We start from the raw sequence: 8,684 nt of genomic DNA, 5'->3' as shown, positions 1-8,684 counted from the left end.
GAAGAACGTTCTAAATACGCTTCTCGCCCAAGAAACCGTCTTCGGTTGGATCCTAACTGGTCGTGCAGAAGTACCTCACCCAACTAATACACGAGTATCCTTTTTTAACGAAATAAGCCTAGACAAGCAACTAACCGCTTTCTGGAAAATTGAAAACATACCAACAAAAAAGGCCCTGACTGATGACAATGCCTATTGCGAGGCACTATATAAAAACACGACGGAAAGGAATTCAGATGGAAGATATACCGTCGCCCTTCCATTCAAACAAAGCTTCCCAAAAACCGTCTGCTTGGGCCCATCTCTCAAGAGCGTCTGCTCTCAGTTCTATCGGAACGAGACACGCCTAGCCAAGACACCGGCCCTACAGACGGAATACAATAGGGTACTGACAGAATACGTCACGTTAGGGCACATGTCTAAGGTGCACACCGTAGTACCACCACAATCATCTGATTGCTACTTCTTCCCGCATCATGCGGTTATCAAAGAGGAAAGTACAACGACTAAAGTGAGGCTCGTGCCCGACATCCAATGGCACAAGCCTGAACGATGTGCTACACACCGGCCCAGTACTTCAATCCGACTTAACAATACTGCTCCTCCGATGGAGATTCTACAAGTACGTCTTCAACAGCGACATTGAGAAGATGTACAGGCAAATTTGGGTAAAGGAAAATCAAACCCAATACCAAAGAATAGTTTTTCGACTCAAAGCAGAGGACCCTGTCAGCGTGTTTGAGCTCAACACGGTAATCTTTGGGGTCAACTGTGCCCCCTATCTAGCGATCAGAACCCTACATCAACTTGCAGATGATGTCGAGGCATCTCTGCCAACCGCAGCACACATCTTGCGAAACAGTATGCACGTCGATGACGTCCTTGCAGGGGGCATAGCATTGACGCAGCGATCGCGGCTCGCGATGAAATCACAGCTGCATTAAAGTCAGCAGGATTCCCTCTGCGAAAGTGGACCTCTAATTGCAGTAGGATACTACAGGGCATACCCAAACCTCACAGGCTTACGGAAGACTTTCTGGAGTTCGAGGACGCGAGCATGGTAAAAACCCTAGGCATCCGTTGGAACGCGCATTCCGACTATTTTTATTTCACAGCGAAACCAATCGAAAACCAGGAAATCTTAACAAAGAGGGCGATCCTATCTGCCATCGCCAAACTCTTCGACCCTTTAGGCTGGCTTGCTCCAGTTATCATCGTAGCGAAGATATTAATGCAGAACATTTGGCTGGAGGGGACGGATTGGGATGAACCGGTATCCTCAATCACTTTGGATCGGTGGAAAACCTTTATGCAGGAGTACCCCGCCATTAACCAGATTCGTATACCTCGGTGGGTGCACTTCAGCCCAACCAACGATATAGAAATTCACAGCTTCTGTGACGCGTCCGAAAAGGCCTACGCGGCTACGGTTTACGTGCGAGCTAAGATCAACGATAGGATCTACGTTAGTCTACTTATGGCAAAAACAAGGGTGGCACCAGTGAAAACCATTTCATTACCACGATTGGAGTTATGCGGTGCCGTATTGCTGGCTGAGACTTTGGAAACTGTGATGGAGAATCTGAACTTAGGCACATTTAACATTCACCTATGGACAGATTCGACCATCGTCCTAGCATGGATTCGAAAACCCCCTTGTTCCTGGTCAACATTTGTAGCTCACAGGGTGACAAAAATCGTGGAAAAGGTAGGAACGAAAGCATGGCATCATGTCGAGTCCGCATCAAATTCAGCGGACTTATCCAGCAGAGGACTTCCAGCCACGGACCTAGTCGACAACTCTTTGCGGTGGCAGGGACCTTCTTGGCTGAAAGAAGGCAAAGCGGAATGGCCATCTCAAGGCGAACAGGAGTACCACACAAACATCGAAGAAAAACGAGTACAAGTGCATGCAGCAACGAACATCAACAATAGCGAGGATATTCTTGATCGGTTTACCGATCTGTCAAGAGCGTTGCGGGTAATCTCCTACATTATAAGATTCGCCAATAGAACCCATCCAAAAACTAAAGCGTCCTTTAAAGCAGAGTCGTACCAGTTATCGCCTGACGAAGTCAAGGCTACGACTAGCCGCCTCATAAGGATATCCCAAACCAACCACTATGCCGAAGAAATAAGCTCTCTGAGAACTAGGAAACCCATCGCGACCAAAAGCGAGATTCTCTCTCTAGACCCCTTTATCGACGAAGATAATGTCCTTCGGGTGGGGGGTTGTCTCAACGCATCCAGAGACGTTCCGGTCGACGAGCGTCACCCGATAATCCTCCCTTACGCCTGCCGACTCACCCGTCTCCTAGTCCAGTTTGTCCACACCATTTCCGTATATGGTGGAAACCAACTAATGCTGCGGCTCCTACGCACGCAGTATTGGATACCTCGGGTCAAAAACATGATCCGATCCATCATCCACAACTGCAAGGCCTGTACGCTATTCCGCAAACGTTCCCCGACGCAACTCATGGGAATTCTCCCTGCGGAACGCACTACTTTTTCGAGGGCATTTACCAACACCGGGGTGGATTTTGCCGGACCATTTGACATCAAGTCTTACAGCGGACGAGGATGCCGCATGACTAAAGGATACGTCTGCCTATTCGTCTGTTTTGCGACTAAGGCGATCCACTTGGAGGCGACTAGCGACCTCAGCACCGCCGCGTTTCTCGCAGCATTTAGCTGGTTTGGCGCCAGACGAGGATGCCCGAAAAACCTCTATTCCGACAACGGGACGAACTTTGTCGGTGCGTCGAGGGCTCTTCGCTCAGAGTTCAAGGCATTCCTCGTTGATGCGCGCGACCAAACCCTCTCTAAATACGCCCACCAAACCCTGTCATGGCATTTCATACCAGCAGCTGCTCCTCATATGGGCGGGCTGTGGGAAGCGGGAGTCAAGAGTTTCAAAACTCATTTCAAAAAGATCGCATCGGATCATAAATTTACTCTCGAGGAGTTTAGCACCCTCCTGTGTAGGATTGAATCCTGTCTCAACTCCCGACCCCTAAGCCCATCTTCAAATGACCCGTCCAACCTGGAGCCACTTACCCCCGGACACTTCCTCGTCGGGGGCCACCTACTAGCGCCACCCGAGATTGATGTCAGCGAGAATCGCGCTTCACTCGTCAATCGATGGGAAAAACTTAAGGCGCTGCATCAAACCTTCTGCAAACGGTGGAAAACTGAGTATCTCACCGAACTGCAGAAGCGCGTTAAGTGGAAGCATCTACAAGCGAATCTCAAACAGGGGGACTTAGTCGTCATTAAAGAGGGCAATCTGCCCCCCAACGAATGGAGACTAGGTCGAATAGCCAACCTCCATTATGGCCCCGATAACCGAGTTCGAGTCGTCGAACTTGATACGGCAAGGGGACAAACCACCAGACCAATCACGAAATTGGTCCTACTACCACCCTCCAGTGAGGGAGACTTGTAACTCCCAACTGCTCTAACAACCCCCGTAACCCAGCTCCCGTTCACCCCGAACGAGGCCAACAAATCCCATAACCCAGCTCTCGTTCACCACGAACGAGGCCAACAGAAGCCTAAAGCAGATAAACTATCTGCCACCGCATACCAAAAAAAAAAAATTTTATTCATATCACCACCCGAATATCTAGCGACTCAAAACATCCAAACATCATGCCCCAGGATGATCAAAAACGTTCCAATTTAAAAATATGTTCGATTCACAAATTAATGTCTTGTCGGGAGCAAAAAAACTACGACAATCCCACCTGACAGCATAGTAATAATTAAGTCAATTGAGCCATCCTAGCGCACGCAAAAGTTTCCGGTGTAGGTGGATCCATGGAGTCGAAATGCACCAACCCTTTTAGGTCGAGTCCTTTTTTGGTTGCAACACAACGGTGCCTACAAGTAAGGGATGAGTTGGTATCATGCTCACATGGGTCAGTTTTTTTTTTCAATTTACCTAGGTTTGACAGAATGTCGTGACCGGGGCCATCTACGAAGCTTACATGACGCACCAACTTGAAGCGGGATGCCAATTGATTGAGAACCCCTGTAATAAGCTGTGTCGGACTCAGCTTCTTTGCGATCTTCAATATGCGTATGCACAGCTTCTTGCTCCACTTTGAGCTTAGTCTTTAGCGGTTGATTGATGTTAATGCGAAGCTTCTTGTTTTTTATCTTCCAAGAATAGCTCCATCATAGGATTGGGATTGAGCGAATTCTCATCATCGGCACATACCAGCAATTTAGCTTTCATTAAAATTTGTAGCACCTGTTTGAGATTTTCCAAACTAATTTGCGTACTTTCTTGCAATTGTTGTAATGTGAACCTAGTTTTATCATTAAATTGTAAAAGTACAGCCATTTGGAAAGTACTTGTTTGCAATGCATAACGATTTCGGAAACAGTTTGTTACCAAATCACATTTACACAAATTATACAGCCAATTAAGCTTACGACCTGAGTGACGATTTGCATAGAACTCATTAAATTGCTGTACAGATCGTTCCTATTCAAATCCTTATGTGGTGCTTTGATTAAATGGTCACGAGCTTGATGGAAGTTTATGATTGATGTTCCTCAGAGGGGTATATTTATATTTCTAATCTAACATATTCACATTAACACTATCTCAATATAGTCTATTTCCAAAAATGGATCTTTCAGCCATAGTCTTATTTACATTCGCAATTGGAATTTTCCCGCCTTGGTTATGTATTTGATACCTTTAAAAGATTATATTTCACCAAACATAACAAGACGATTGACTTTGAGTCCAGAAACAGCCGGTTGCGATATGGAAAATTGCACATTAATAGACGGTTTTGCATCGATGTTAGTGCTCCCGGGTGTAATGGAAACAGTGCCTCTTATATTTGGGAGCTTGGTTACATCAATACGCCCCACATCCCACGATAATGTCCTTGGAACTGAGTCAAATGTATATTTACCTTGATTTGGTGTCAATATACAATTTGACACACATTTCGGCATTGTATTCTCAAGTTGAACTCTATCCACGGTACGTCCAATGGTAGTACGTGGCCCCACTGTCAAATCTAAACGGCCTTGTTCGCCAGTTTTGATGGAGAAATTATGTCTTATATAAATAGGAATAGCCACAACAGATTGTGAACTTATGTGGTAGGTCATTAAACGAAAATTGCCAGCTGGTGGAATGAATGAAAGCAAACGTTCAGATGCCCAACGTTTAAAACGTACACATGGACGGAACGAGACATCGTCAAAAGGACGTGGATTTATGAACGAAAGCGTGAGATCTGGCATACCCGAAAGCTTGCAGCAGCAGTCTGCATATCCCTGTATTTCAGCAAACACTGTGGAGCCAGATCTATCAATAATTGCATCAACTTCTTCAATCACATCGAAATAAGCTTCATTATTGTTAGAACGTACCCCACTGCGACGCCATGGTATAGCTGATAGCTGACCCGATGGTAAGATAGTACTGACGTTGCCTTTGCCGGTTACAGTGTTGGCTATGGTACGTAATATATTTGGTGGTCTTATGAGTTCTTTGAGTATATTACTTTCAGTGGCAAGCGGAAAACCATTATCCAACATTTCATCAAGTAAATCGTAAACCACAACATAATTTTCCTTAATAAGCGTTTCGGAACAGTCACCAAAGTAATCTTGAAAGGCGTCCATTACTCGAAGCAGAAATTCAATAACGAATAGTGGCGGTACGTCTCGCCTACAAGCAACCACCAACGATATGCCAGTACACCGCACGGTGATGAGGTAGTAATGTGGTGTTGCAATTACGGGAGGAACATCGAATGGAGATTGGCGTTGCGCATCCAAAAAAATAGTCGCATACAGACCGTGATACGAACGAACAAAAGTGTTTTTCGAGAGAGACATCCCCGCTGTTGTTTACAACAAAGAGGCTGTGTGTCATTCTTTATTCGGTTTTTTTTTTGGTTATCAAAATCTAATTTTGCAGCTTTTTGTGAACTAAAATACATTTGTTAAGAATAACATGCCAACACTCTGGTAAATTTACGAAGAAAACGGGTTGTTTAAACTCGTGGTAAAATTTTCATGGTTTCAAGGCGACTATAGTAAATGCAACATCGGTCAACGTTTTCGTATATGCTACCTCCACCCTTGTGCAATTCTCCATTGAAAACGATTTGGACACACTTTCAGTGTACCTGAAATGAAATAAAAAGAGTACCTGAAATGAAATAAAAGAATGAAAGATTAGTAAATTTAGAAAATTATAAAAAAGGGAACGATATCGGCATACTTATACTTACCCATTACAACTTTTTCTTCATAGTAAAAATTTATTCAAAATGTATCTATACTCATTTCCATGAATGAATGTCATTTTTAATGAACGAAACGAGGTTGCCACCCGATGACATTTGCTTTTTTCGGTTCTTACGCAGTAAGCAAATTGCGCGTGATCCAAAGAGTATCACAACTCGGATCCATGAGATCCAACACACCCGAGTGTTAGTCCGTGAACAAAATCAGAATACATATATATAATCACGAAAATATAGACCTAGCTAAGAAGGCGCGCTCTGGTTTGTTTATCAGGGGCTTCCTTTTATCAAAAACAAAAAAATAAGCAAAATAGTTATTTTCCTTGCCATTATTATCTTCATTTGGAAAAGTTAAGCCTTCTTCTCAACTCCAACTTAGTTTAGACTGTTTCGTGAACTATAAAGAAATAACTTCGAAATTTAAGACCGTAAAATTTCGAAGCCTTTCAACGTTGTTTAGTAGCGTACACTTAACGGTGGAAGAGCTAATGGGAGATTTCAATACAATCTTTAAGATTGATAAAATAATTAAAGGAAGGGTTAGAATGTTTTTACGAAATAGTAATTCAACAAAATCAATGTTATATGAAAACCCAAAACAAAAAAATGAAAATTTCCAGAAATAATTATCAGCGTTGATGTCGCGTCAGGACTCAGGCGCGAGCTGTCCCTAAATGATTGCATGACATGACCATTATGTCTCATTACGCTGCCAAATTGGCAGCACCGCACAGCTGTCTCATTCCAACGATTGGAAGAGTGAGCAGCTGACAGCTCTACAAATTACCACACTCGATAGTGTAGGCTATTTCCGCCAGGATGTGTTGAAATCAACAAACACACCACAATTTGTGATTCTCACACAACATGGCCCAAATCAACACAAAGAGTGTTCCCAGACAGCGAATAAAGGCCACTTTACATCTGTCGCACATTTATCTGCACGACGTCATTTGACAAGTCATTTTACAGTCATTCATAGGTTATATTCATAGCCACATTTGCATGGGCGGGGGTAAGTTTTGTGACCAAATTTTTGTAGGGCAATTGCAAGGAGCCGTGAAAATACACGGGTAACTCGTGATACCATCTGCTACACAAATGTAGCGTATATTACCGCATATTGCCTGTATTAGGCAAACACCAAAGAATATAGTTTGTCTTCAGTCTATATTCAATAATTTGTTAATTTTTATTTTTTCTCACCATTGGTGACTGCTTTCAATATCAGCATTTCATTATGATGAGAATATTTACCAAAACTAAAGATACCTTTAGGCGTATCTCAATAAAATTATATTAAATATAACAGTGGTTTCAACCACTACAAACACATCATTACATCGACAGAATAACTTAATAAGATTATTCGTTCCACACAAACCTTTATCCCGGATACGCCAACCCCGACATCAGCCACTTAAGCTCCTAGTACCGGCTCATAAGCCACCCAACCTAAGGGCATCCACGAATGTTCTACTAACAATTTGATATTCCAGAATGACTGGATTGTCCCACAAACGCGCCAAGACGGAGGCACGCGGCAACACATTCAGCGCCCCCTGCCGGCTATGTCAAAAGTCGCACAGCATAAGGCTCTGCCCGATTTACCGGGGCATGACGAACATGGATCGAATAAAGACGATCATAGATTTGCGATATTGCACAAATTGCTTATCGCCATTCCACCAACGGAAGACATGTCCCAGCGAAGATCGCTGTCATCGGTGCAACGAGCAGCACCACACGTCAACACACCTCGACGACGTTCCCCCACCGTCCCACGAGAGTGATGGCGAAGAGAGCTCCGACGGGGCCCTATCCATCCACGTCACGGAACAAACCCTGTGGTGGGAAGCGGACGTCGCCGAGGAAGAGGTCGAACGACGGGAAGATCCTACTGCAATGCTAGCCACGACACCACCGAGCGGTTCAGGACCACAACGTTTCCGACCGCTACTACGGCATGAAAGGCCTTCAAACGCACAACGCGAGGATGGCGGGGAGACGCGTCCTTTCCCCCATCGCACCGTTCTATCGGGGGCGCCGTGGCGACGCGGAACCGCGTCCGTCCCGCTCGTCACGGCGCTCAATTGGTAGGGCGGCCCCGTATAATGCTTGTAACCAAGTAACCACGCTCGCGCGCCAACGCCAGCCGGCTTCAGAACAGGACGCCTCAGGGAGACGCCTCTAGCAACAACCATTACACGCGCATTTGTAGCCATAGCTCCAACGGCGGTCGTTCGGATAGCAGCAGGAAGGAAGCTCCACGCGGTACGCGCCCTTATCGATCCGTGCGCTCCGAATTCAATCATCGATGCAAATCTCGCAAAGGACCTCGGGTTAGAACCGGCACGTCCTATCACGTGAAGTGCACGCTTGTTCTGCGAGAGAAAT

The 8,684-nt window shown here is 45.0% G+C and overlaps 1 pseudogene; it reads right to left on the bottom strand.

Moving 5' to 3' along the window:
• Positions 1-4,722: 4,722 nt before the first annotated feature.
• Positions 4,723-5,874, bottom strand: LOC137235437 (AP-3 complex subunit mu-2 pseudogene; annotated as a pseudogene).
• Between the last annotated feature and the right edge of the window lie 2,810 nt (positions 5,875-8,684).

Source organism: Eurosta solidaginis, chromosome X, assembly GCF_040869045.1.
Source record: "Eurosta solidaginis isolate ZX-2024a chromosome X, ASM4086904v1, whole genome shotgun sequence".
Lineage (NCBI taxonomy): Eukaryota > Metazoa > Arthropoda > Insecta > Diptera > Tephritidae > Eurosta > Eurosta solidaginis.
The sequence above is the reverse complement of the archived record's forward strand: the minus strand, read 5'-3'. Positions and strand labels throughout refer to the sequence as shown.